General features: G+C 35.1%; 1 long non-coding RNA gene across 1 annotated transcript; it reads right to left on the bottom strand.

Annotated features, from left to right (window-relative positions):
* Nucleotides 1-10,848: 10,848 nt before the first annotated feature.
* LOC142164342 (uncharacterized) lies at nt 10,849-11,789 on the bottom strand. Its single transcript, XR_012695126.1, has 2 exons — nt 11,654-11,789; nt 10,849-11,263 (listed from the first exon to the last, which is right to left on the bottom strand). It is a non-coding gene; the product is annotated as an uncharacterized LOC142164342 (long non-coding RNA).
* Nucleotides 11,790-12,570: the final 781 nt, after the last annotated feature.

The raw sequence follows: 12,570 nt of genomic DNA on the forward strand, positions 1-12,570 counted from the left end.
CAGTACAAGCTGCTCAAGCAATAAGCCACCTCAGACACTGCCAAAAGTCTCATATAATGCCACAATGCGCCAACGAGCTACAAACTCGAATGTGATGCATAAGGGAACGAACTCTGGAAAGAATTACTCAGCCCACATAACTAATTTAAACAACCGAAAAGATATTATGAACCTTCCTCCGAAAACGAGAAGCAATACACACAATAGAAGATGTGGGATACTGTACTCAACATCACACCATTGTGACGTGCAACCCGATCCAACCATGATACCCGTGGCGGCGGGTGAATAATATAAATCCCGGGGAGACGGATAGCGCCATATGCTACAAAACTCAAGCACAACCATGGTGCAATAAATGACATGTATCTCGAGAGTCATCCTGCTCTCACAACACCACAAATTACACGAGATCTCAATACGAGTACGAATATTCAAACCACCTCACAGCCCACCTGGCATAATATAGATTACACGGCATAGCTGACGAAATAATAATATCCATGGCCCAAAGATTCCTCCGAAAACAACGCTAAGCTGAAATGAACGCATCCGCCTGATATAAAGTCACATACACATTTAGATCCACCAGCAGACTTCAAGCTGATTCTGACCGTACCACACTGGGATAATAACCCTTCAAGGGTCCACACTAACCCGTTTTCCCATGACACAAAAGAACAACCGTCAGTCCCGCACAAGCATCCACATATCCCTAGGACCCACAAAGGTTCATTATTCCCCATTGACATCAGCTAAAAGTTTAACAATGAATTCTAAACTCGAAGTCATGTTGCATCCAAATAAAATCCGTGGACCTAGTCCCTGTCCACCATGAATTCCCAAATGGCTCCAAACTTTCCTCAAGGCGTGTGGCCATCCTACCACAGAACCCATATGTTACTCTGCCACTCTCCCACTTTGGTTCAACCCTCTCCTTTAAGCAACTCCTCAACTTCTACCTTTCACACTTGACCCTTTAGCAATTCAACCACCGCAAAACACCTTCCCCATATCCTTCCTCGTCTTTTGCTGCTCAATTGTTGCCCCAATTCCAAATCTATCTCTATAACACCCGAACAAATGAGTCGCTACCAACTTTAAACCTCTTAGAAGATCATCTTTCTTGAGCCATCAACAATAGAAACACCAATTTGATTCTGAACCACTGCACACCGCAACTTATAACAATTGCTTCCTTGACACCATTTCATAACACCCGACCGTAGAGTCGAATTGGAGAAAACCATAACATCGGCAAACATAGCACGCTCATTCAAGACAATGATACCACATTACAAATGAAAACTTCACCATGCTCAAAAATACCCAGTCTCTTCACTCTATCAACCCAAATCTGAACATTCCTAGTCCGATTGCCTTTTCTTCGCCGAAAATAAAATACTGAATCTCTAAATCATGCACTGAGCAAACCTCCTTTCAAGTTATTCATTGCTCTGACGCATAGACAAGAATCCTACCATCACATCACTAATGTGCGATAACCACTCATGAGCATCATAACAACCTATGCATAATATCAAAGCTCTCAGAAGTACAGCTACTGAGCTGAAATGACAGAATATCCTTCCATAAGGCGACGACATTAGCCCAATCAAATAAGCAGATAGAAACATCCTGCACCACGTCTATAGTACCATTAAAATCCATGGATTATCAATTTATAACAAGCATTTCACGATACATAAGATTGCATAGGAAGGAAATGAAGGCAAAAGCCTCAGAGGAATCAAATTGCACGATGAGGAAATCAAGAAGGGAAGTGATCCTAACAGCCCTGTAGCCTCTCGAAAATAAGTACAGACGTCTCCGTACCGATCCGCAAGACTCTACTAGACTCGCTCATGACTTGTGAGACCTAAGTGAACCTAGTGCCTGATACCATGTTGTCACGACCCAAATCCATTAAGGTCGTGATGGAGCCGGACACCACTGTCAGGCAAGCCAACAATAAATACTTAGTTTGGTTCTCATTTTGTTATTTTTGAAATTAAATTTTCCTTCAGTTTAAATAGTAAAGAATGGGGGTTTACAGAGTAATTAATAATATTTTTAACAATTTCAATACATAACATCCCATAATCATCTCAAAACCCGGTGTCACAAGTGCATGAGCATCATCTAAGATTATAAAATAAAATACAGCTGTCCGGAATACAATTGGACAAGAGAAATACAAATACTCTGAAGGAGACTCTGCTGGCTACGGGTCGTATTATGGAGTGAAACTCACCTAAGTCTCTGTATGCATACACGTCTCTGCTCTCACAAGGTCGCTAAACATAAATGCATCCGCACAAAAATGTGCAGCAAGTGTAGTATGATTATGTAAGCAATGTGTACCCAGTAAGTATCTAGCCTAACCCCGAAGAAGTAGTGACAAGGGGTCGACATCGACACTTACTAAAGGTCCAATAAAATAATATAGTAAAACATGAGCAGATATGAAGCATACGACAATGGTGGGGTAAATCTGTAAGTTACATAACCTTCCAATCACTCTTTTAAAGCATGAATTTCTAAACCTTGTATTCTACCTTAACAGCTCAGAAAAATGTCAATCTCATCAAGTATCTTACCATAGTTCAAATCCGAAAATTCACGGATACACTAGCTTCTTGCTAAGCTTTACGCACGATTTCATGGGGATATGATATAGGAAATACCGAGGTGTATGGTCCGTTCTAACATAATAATTAAAATGTGCACTATCGAGGGTTGAACGGTCTGAACCATATGATAAATTAATTAACTTGCCGAGGCGAACGACCCGCTCCCATGAGAGTGTGGTACATAAATCCTGTCGAGGCGAAGGATCCGGTCCCATTAGAATAAGAAGCTTGACGGGTCCTTGACCCCACTCACAAACAAACGTGTGAGTTGTAATTTCTTTAATAAAAAACTTTCAATGAAATATATATATAACGGAAACATGCCGCAATAGGAGAAGGATTATCTGGTGACTAATCATGGGCCAGTGAAGTCTATACAGTAACAAGTCTAGTCTCAAATAGAAATGTAAAACAGGAGAATTTAATAAGTGAGAGACTACTCAAATAGTACAACTATAGCATGATATGAACCTAAGTCTACCCGGACAATAACATGAATGTAGCTACGTACGGGCTCTCGTCACCTCGTGCATACATAGCCCTGACAACAAGTAGCATATATCAATATACAACATCTATGGGTAATTGCTCCCTCACAGGGTTAGACATGATACTTACCTCGTCTTAAAGCTTACTTTTCTATCCAAAATTGTGCTTTCAATCCTCAACTTGGTGCCAAACGACCCGAACCTAGTCAAAAGATATATAAAATAATCAATACATGCTAAAGACTTCACATGCTAGCCATTAAGGCGATTTACCAACCCAATTTGAAGAATTCCAAAAATTCACCTCGGGCCCACGCGTCCGGATTCCTAAAATTTTCGAAGATAAACACTACCCATGACACAATGAACTCAAATACATTTTTTGTTCTCAATTCCATGCCCAAATTCGTGGTCAAAAGCCAACAATATAAATTTCTAGGTTTTCCCTCAAAATCCCAAATTTTCTATAAATTTCATGTATAAATCCATATATAATCCGAGTATTTAACTTGCAATAGATGGGAATCACTTACCTTGACATGGATGACAAAAATCTCCCCTCCAAGAGCTCCAAAAATCGCCTAACCAAATGAAAAATGGAGGGAAAATGGTCAAATCCCGTTTTTAAAACAATTTGCCCGGGCCAGGCCCTTCTTCACGTTCGCGATCAAAGCCTCGCGTTCGCGAAGTCTGCAGACACCATTGCTTTGCGTTTGCGGCTGGAGCTCTGCGTTCGCGATGGCAAAACTACTCCAGGTCCCCACTCCGCTTTTTTCTTTGCGTTCGCGACACTTATGTCGCATTCCCGTAAGCTTACTTAGGCAACCCTCTGCGTTTGCGACCTCTGCCTCGTGTTCGCAAAGGCCAAAACCCAGCTGCCTCTAATTCCTCTCTATGAACGCGGGACACCGTTCGCGTTCGCGATGAAGGAAACCGGATACCAGCAACAACAGTCCAAAATAGCCCGAAATGATCCGAAACCATTTCGAAACACACTCGAGGCCCTCAAGACCCTGTCCAATCACACCAACTAGTCCCACAACATAACACGGGCCTGCTCGAAGCCTCAAATAACATCAAAATTATGAATCACACCCCAATTCAAGCTTAATGGACTTTAGAACTTCAAACTTCTACATTCGATGCTGAAACCCATCAAATCACGTCTAATTGACCTCAAATTTTGAACACAAGTCACATTCGACATTATGGACCTACTCCAACTTCTCGAATCGGAATCTGACCCCGATATCAAAAAGTCCACTTCCGGTCAGACTTCTCGAAAACCTTCAAATCTCTAAATGACCCCGAAATGACCTGCGGACCTCCAATTCTACTTCTGGACGCGCTCCCAATACCAAAATCACCATACAGAGCTATTCCTAGATACGGAATCCCAAAAAAACATCAATAACATTGAAATGTACCTCAACCCAATTTTATGAAATTTTTCCAAAATGCCAACTTCCATAATAGGCGTCGAAACTTTTCCGGGTTATCCAAAACTCGATCCGGACATACACCCAAGTCCAAAATCATCATACGAACCTGTTGGAACCTTCAAATCCAAATTCTGAGGTCGTTTGCTCAAAATCACACTTTAGTCAATTCCTCCAACTTAAGGCTTCCGAAATTAGAATTCTCTTTCCAAATCAACTCCGAACTTCCCGAAATTCAATTCCGACCACGCATACAAGTCGTAATACCTGAAATAAAGCTACTCATAGCCTCAAACCTCCGAACGATGCGCTAGATCTCAAAACAACATGTCGGGTCATTACACGATAGGTTCTTCGCATTTGCGGGGCTCGCATTTGCGAACCCCAGGTCGCAAATGTGATACTTGCAACTGATCAAAACTTGACATAGACGGGATTTTTGGTTCATTCTTCAAATTTTCAAACTCAAGAACCCTAAAGGTGATTTTTCAAAGAACCTTTCATCCCCAAATCATTAGTAAGTGATTCTAAACTAGTTTCTTTCAATCTTTCACTACTTTTCCTAAGATTTCAACCTAAAATCTAGAGTTTTCATGTTGAAAATTGGAGATTTTTGGTAGAATTAGGAATTTTTGAAAAATAAGGATTTAGACCTTAAATTGAGGTTGGATTCCAAAATAAATTACATAATCGGGCTGGGGAGTGAATGGGTAATCGGGTTTTGGTCCGAATTTCAGGTTTGGACCAAGCGCGCCCGGGTGTTAATTTTTTTAATAATGACCTAAATTGAATTTTTTGTAATCATGGGTAGTTCCTAAGGCTTAATTTGAATCTTTTGGTTGGTAATTTGCTAGATTTTATTGGTTTGGAGGCCTATTTGAAAGGTAAAGCTGTGGTTGAGCTTTGAGTTTGATCTTTGGAGTGAGGTAAGTGTCGTTGTTAACCTTGACTTGAGAAAATATGACTTGTTTGTCTATTCGCTACATGTCTAGATGTTGGGTACAACATATATGTGAGGTGATGAGTATTTATGCATTGTTGTCGGGTTAAAGCATGCGGGTGGGACTTGATTCCTTGTAATTATTGCTTCTTTGTTCATGTTATCCATGTTTAGACTAGTTATTGTTAAATTGATCGTTCTTATCATGTTTACGGATTCTTGGTGATAATTGAGTATTGATTTCAAAGTTGAGGTTGGTGTTGTGGAACCAAATGATGAAGTAAGGCTTGTTCTTGTTATTCTATCTCCCTGTTGTTATTTGTCCATTGCTTTATGGTAAGGGAGAATGTTAACGCACGAAGGGCGATACCGTGCCATATTGTGAGTGTTAATGCACGAAGGGTGATGTCGTGCCATGTTATGAGAGTTAATGCACGAAGGGTGATGCCTACCATATCTACTGATTTATATTGTGAGGTTGAGAGTAAAATCATGAAGGGTGATACCGTGCAGTTTCATTGTTTCACTGTGAGGATGAGAGTAAAAGCACGAAGGGTGATGCCGTGCACTTTTCCTTACTGTGTTTAATTATTTTCACCGATCAAAGGCATATTAATTGTCTTGGTTATCATTTCTGCTGAAATTCTCATATCTTGTATCCTTCTTTAGCATGTCCCCCTCCCGATATTACTTATCTAGTTCTTATTTGCTGTTATTTGGTATATATACCGTTATCTGCACAAGTTTATTATGTAGGTGTGTTGTCATAGCCTCATCACTACTTCGTCGAGGTTTGGCTCGACACTTACGGATACATGGGATCGGTTGTACTCATACTACACTCTGCACTTATTGTGCATATTTTGGTACCGAACCTAGCTGATCATGAGGTTAGCATCTCGACTTGCTTGTCGGAGACCCAAGGTAGATCTGCTGGCGTTCGCAGACCCTGGAGTCCCTTCCAAATTTTTTATTATACTGTTTCCTTTCTTTCAGAACAATTATATTCTTTCAGACATTGATTGTAGTAACTCTTAGAAGCTCGTAAATCGTGACACCAGATCCGAATTATATAAGTTATTATGGGTTTTATAATATTCTGCAAACTCAGTTTTAGCTTCTGTTTAGCTTAGTTATTTCTGCTATTAAAATTGACTAAAGTTGACTTAAGAATTCTCTAACGTTGGCTTGCCTAGCAAGTGAAATGTTAGGCGTCATCACGGTCCCGAAGGTGGGAATTCCGGGTCGTGACACTCTCTTATCTTACCGACAAAGGCTGTGGTACAGTGATACATATTTTTTCATTCTTAACCAAAGATTTTAAGTTCGAGCTCTGATTATATAGTTGCCTTTAATAAGGAGTATTTTACCTTTTACTGTGGGATTCCAACCAATGCGAGTTCAAAATTAATCAAACCTCAATGCGTATAGAAAAACTCTCTTGTCTTTTAATTATTTTCTACACTCAATCCTTTTCCTCCTTAATGCAGTTTGCCTCACAATGATCCCCATTTCCCCATTTATTTTAGTTTTATGCGTATGGTAACCGAAAAAATAATGCTATGATTCTTAATCTATATTATTATAAAAGCATGAATAAAATGTCAGATTACAAAAATAACATTTTAATATTAAGTATAATAACTCAAAATACAAGGATATAATCAGAATTCTAGACATTAGCCTTATAATCCTATTAGTTTTAGGATATAATACTACACATTAGGAATCCTACATGATTACTTTTAGGAATCTTATTATTATAACTATTTTCAGGCATATAGATTAGCCGTGTAATCCTCTTACTTTTAGGATATACTTCTTACAAAATTTCTATTAGTAATTTAATTTGAAACGTATTATATTGTCCAAATTCATTTAGAAATATGAGAGCATATATTATTATAAAAGCTGATTATTAAACAGAAGAACTCATAGGGAGATGACATAGTTGTAATAAGATGTAATAACTACAATAATTTCTATGTTAATTTTTTAATATTTAAAATTTTAAAATTAATATAATATTATCTATTGAATTCTTATTAAAAATATGTAGGAATATTAATAAAATTAATTTCATAAGAATCCTCCATATTGATAATACGTTACCACTCTATAATATTCAATACTAAAAAAAAAGTAATGCTAAATGGACTGCATAAAGCATTGAATTTGAGAAAAGAATTTCCAAGATAATATATTATTATATTATATTTGAACTACTTTCCTACTCAAATAATATTTTATTATTATAATTTTTCGTGTAAAATATACCCAATTATTAAAGAACAACTAAGAAATTTTTTAAGAATATAAATGTGTGAGAAAAGAAAGAAAAAGATTGGTAAGAGCCAATACCACTAATGATTTTACAAACATAAAGATCTAAAAGTGGAATGTCATCGATCTTTTTATTCTTTGAAAATAAAATTTATGGTGGATAAAATTATAATCACGGGTAAATATTCAAACATGAGATGAACTAATATTAAGAATCTAAATCAATAGAAAATAAATTATATTTTATGTTAAAACCAAATAACTAATCATTCAATAAGATAATCAAATTAAATTATTTTTTAAATCAACATATGAAGTAACATTATTTTTCAAGTTAAAAAAAAAAAATTTAGGGTACATAAATTTATTCCATAAAAAGAGTATTTGAGATTAAAAAAAAACATAGATCACAAAGTAAAAGAGATTAGTATAATATTAAGAAGACCATACAAGTGTTTGAGGAAGCAAAATCAAAGCTAAATCCTGAACAAGAATAAGCTTTCAAGACTATATTATAAAAAATTGAATCTGGTACAGCGAGATTATCCTTTGTAAATGCCTCCAGTGGAATCGAAATAATATTCCTATGTCATGCATTACTTGCAAATGTAAGATCAAGAGGCATGAAATTATTAGCAATAAGAATAAGTGGTGTACCAACAACGACTTTATTATGAGGTCGTACAACTCACTTCAGATTTGATATACCTCTTCATAAAACTGAAATAACCATCACAAATATATCAAACAGTGCAATAGTGCTAAATTTATAAGGAAGGCAAAAGTGATAATACGGGATGAAACGTTTTTGGTTAAGTGTCAAATGATTAAAACAATCGCCTAGAGTTTTAGAGATATATTGGATATTGATGAACCGTTTGGTGAAAAAGTAGTAATAGTTTGGGAGGTGATTTTTGTCAAGCACGATTAATAGTTCCAAGTTGACCAAAGCAGAAACTGTAAAAGCTAGCTTGCCAAAATTATACTTATGACCTCAAATGAAAAATATTCAAATGACAAGAAATATTAAAGTAAGAATAAATCCAGCATTCAGTGACTTCTTGCTTCGTGTAGGAAACGAAGAAGAGCATCCAATAAAAGATGATTTGGTTCTTCTAGAACACTTGGTTATCAACCTCAATAACAATAGTATTGCATTTACTAAGGAAAATATTATCATTAGATTTAAATGCAATTTGTGCGAATAACATGATAGAAATTAAAGAGCTATCTTAGCTAACAGAAATGAATATGTTAATCAACTAAATAAAAGGTTGATTGCTAAGTTTTATGGTAAAAACAGAATATTTTTCAGTTCTGACTCAGCAGATGATGATACCAACAATAACTACCAAGAAGAATACTTAAATACTTTAATACCAAAAGCCTTCTACCGCACGTGTTTGTTGTCAAGTTCATTATTTCTTACTTATGTTAGTGTCACCATATATAATAGATAAGTTAAAATTGATCTTCCATTGCATATAGTTGATTTTGAAGAAAATATTCCTTGTCATGCTACTGAAAACTTAGATCCACTAAATAGCTTATATAATAGTACACATACGGTATATAGAAGTTTTGATAATAATGTCACACATACAGAACTTATGGTACGAGTCGATGTGCTTCTAAGTATGTGTTTATCCCCGAATTCAACTTTCGACTTCCAAATTTTCATTTTAAATTTGTTTGAATTTTCCCCCCAGTATGTTTATGTTTTATACTTATAATAAATAAAACACAAGGACAATCATCCTAAATATTGAACTATATTCACCATAATATATACAAGAATAACTATATGTTATACTTTCAAGGAAGATATCAATATCGACAACAAGAGTTCTGGTTATGGCAGAGTAACCAAAGCATTAGAAGGAACATTATACAAAAAAACACTGTCTATTAACAGTGTTCCGTAAGATATCATCGCACTAAATACATTTAAATCACAGTACATAAATATCTACTTAACATGACTAAAATTGATCATTTATATAAGTTTGATGATATTCTTTCATTTTGTATTCACGTATTATGCTAATGTAACAATATTTTTCGATATTTAAATAATTGTTGGAGTATTATTTACAATAATACAACGCCGTATTCTCCGAAGATTGAGGAACAAGAAGAGATCTATTAAGAGAAAGATTTATTCTAGAGAAAATCTTAACAGTTACATCCAATCACAAACTACACGAAAGTTGTCCCTTTTTTATGGAGATTTACCCATCACAGAGATGCACAGAGGAAGAGAACGAACTTCATATATCCCTTTTCTACTCAATCCAGAAACAAGATCGGACGTTATCCCGGTTCGTCTCCATTTTTGCAACTTTTCCACTATCACCCCAAAAAAACCAAACTCTGCCTTACGTAAAGTTGCCAGAGTACGATTAACCTCTGGATTTGAAATCACTGCTTATATACCCGGTATTGGCCATAATTTACAAGAACATTCTGTAGTCTTAGTAAGAGGGGGAAGGGTTAAGGATTTACCCGGTCAACTAAAATCGACGAGCCGAAGAAAAAAATTGACTAGTGATTTGGTTTTATTTTAAAAAACGACCATATTTGGTTTTGGTTCGGTTTTAACTTTTAACTAAGAAAAGGTCAAACTGAACCAAATCAAACCGACATTTTATGTATACACCTTTTAAATATTTTATACTTAAAATATTTACTATAATGTAATTTGTAAGTATGTCTTATATTTTCATAGTTGAGCATATTATTTCAAGTTTAGATTTATAACTTTGAATGATCCAGTAAGTTTGCTACAGAATTATAGCCCATATATGTTTAGTAACTCAAATAAATTTCAAATCTAAGAGACTTTGACTAGGAAAATTTATCGTGGTGAGAGTTCATTTGAACCTAATATATTGGGAGTGAATCATATATTTGTATAAAAATTCATTAAAATTGTAATTAATATATGAACTCAAAACTTTAAAAATATAATAAATTCGATGCTAATTAAGAAACTTAAAAAGTAAAAGTGATAGAGTTTATATTTTAAATTCGACTCTGAGCGAGAGATGAAGAGATTGTAGATGTCTTTAAAAATGTACTCTTTTATTGCAGAAATACATAGTACATACATAAAAGATGCATCCCATTTTTTTTCTCCTAATAATCATGAGTAAATACAAGTAACAGCAGGAACATTAATTCACCTTTTTTTTTTTACAGATAAAAGTCTTATTCTGCACTCAAGAACAAGTATTCAAATGTAATATAAATAACAACATGCTTTTTAAATTTCTTGAATTTTTGAGCATTTTGAAGATTTCATTCAGCAGAAATATTGGCACATGCAAACATATCCCCAATGAACTCCTTGCCACTCACATTCTCCAGATGGCGATCCCTCCTTAACGCACGTGGCTTCACAATGAGCCGACACGTAGCATTGCCCACTAAATGTAGAACTAAATTTCTTGCAAATTCCATCCTCCAAAGCATTAACATCTGCAATCCACAAAATGAAGAAAGGATAGAGAAAAAAAGTAGAATGAAATTCATATATATGAAAAATGCATAAAAATATTATAAATCATAATAATTAATAATTCAGAATATCTCAAAAAGCATATGAAAAAAGCACAAGCACGGATATTTGTTTGACTTCGAACGCATTATAACTTTAACATTTGTAGACATAAATAGTAATTAATTTTATGTTTTTTCTAATACAATTAAATTTCTCTATAACAGCTCATTTATTTTAAATTTTTTTGGTTGGAGAGAACACATATTATAACATAACAAACAAAATAGTTCTAAAGAAAACTTGACCGTTATAATAAGAGATTGTTATAAAGAATGACCGTTATAGAGAAATCTCACGGTAAAACTCACCGTTTGATGCTATGAGGAGTAGGCTGAAAAATATTACCAGAAACCTAGAGAAGCAAACATGAGATGCAGCCATATTCAAACTTCTCTTTATATATTAAAATATCAATTAGCAAAATAAAGAGATATGAGAATTAGAATGAAACTTCAGCTATTTATAGGAAGAACAAAAAGTTTGGTTCTTAATCATTTCAAAGTAAGAATTAGTTGATTTCAAGAAACAACGTTATTGGTATCTACAAAATCACCATGAGAAAAATCGCAAAATCAATATTTTAAAGTTGTTTTCATTCTTGTTATATTTATAGCTTTTTTGTTTCATAGTAATGGATCTTTTGATTCCTCTAAATCACTAGGAGCCAGCAATAAGGTATTTTTTAATAAATAAGACGACAACAATAATATATTCAGTATAATTTTACAAGTGGAATTTGGGGTTGTGATGACCCAAAAGGTTATCACTTGCTTTAAAATTGAATTTTGTGTTCCGAGGCTTTGAAAACCTCATTTAGCATCATCTCGATTTGTGTGCGCAGTCCAGGCGCATAGCCGAAAAGCCTAAATATGAAAATCTGATGAAAAATTATAAATTTTAACTATAAAATGATTTAATTTGACTTCGATCAACGTTTTGGGTAAACGGACCCGGACCCGTGATTTGACGGTCCCGGAGGGTCCATAGGAAAATATGGAACTTAGGCGTATGCCCAGAATCGAATTCCGAGGTCCCAAGTCCGAGAAATAATTTTTTTAAAGAAAATTATTTTCTGAAATTGTTTAAAGGATTTAGAAATGAATTTTGATTAAAACTCAAGGGTATCAGGACCGTATTTTGGTTCCGGCGCCCGGTACAGGTCTTATATATGATTTAAGGCGATCCTGTGAAATTTGGTGAGAAACGGATGCCATTTTGACGTGAT

This window comes from Nicotiana tabacum, chromosome 9, assembly GCF_000715075.1.
Source record: "Nicotiana tabacum cultivar K326 chromosome 9, ASM71507v2, whole genome shotgun sequence".
NCBI classification, from domain to species: domain Eukaryota; kingdom Viridiplantae; phylum Streptophyta; class Magnoliopsida; order Solanales; family Solanaceae; genus Nicotiana; species Nicotiana tabacum.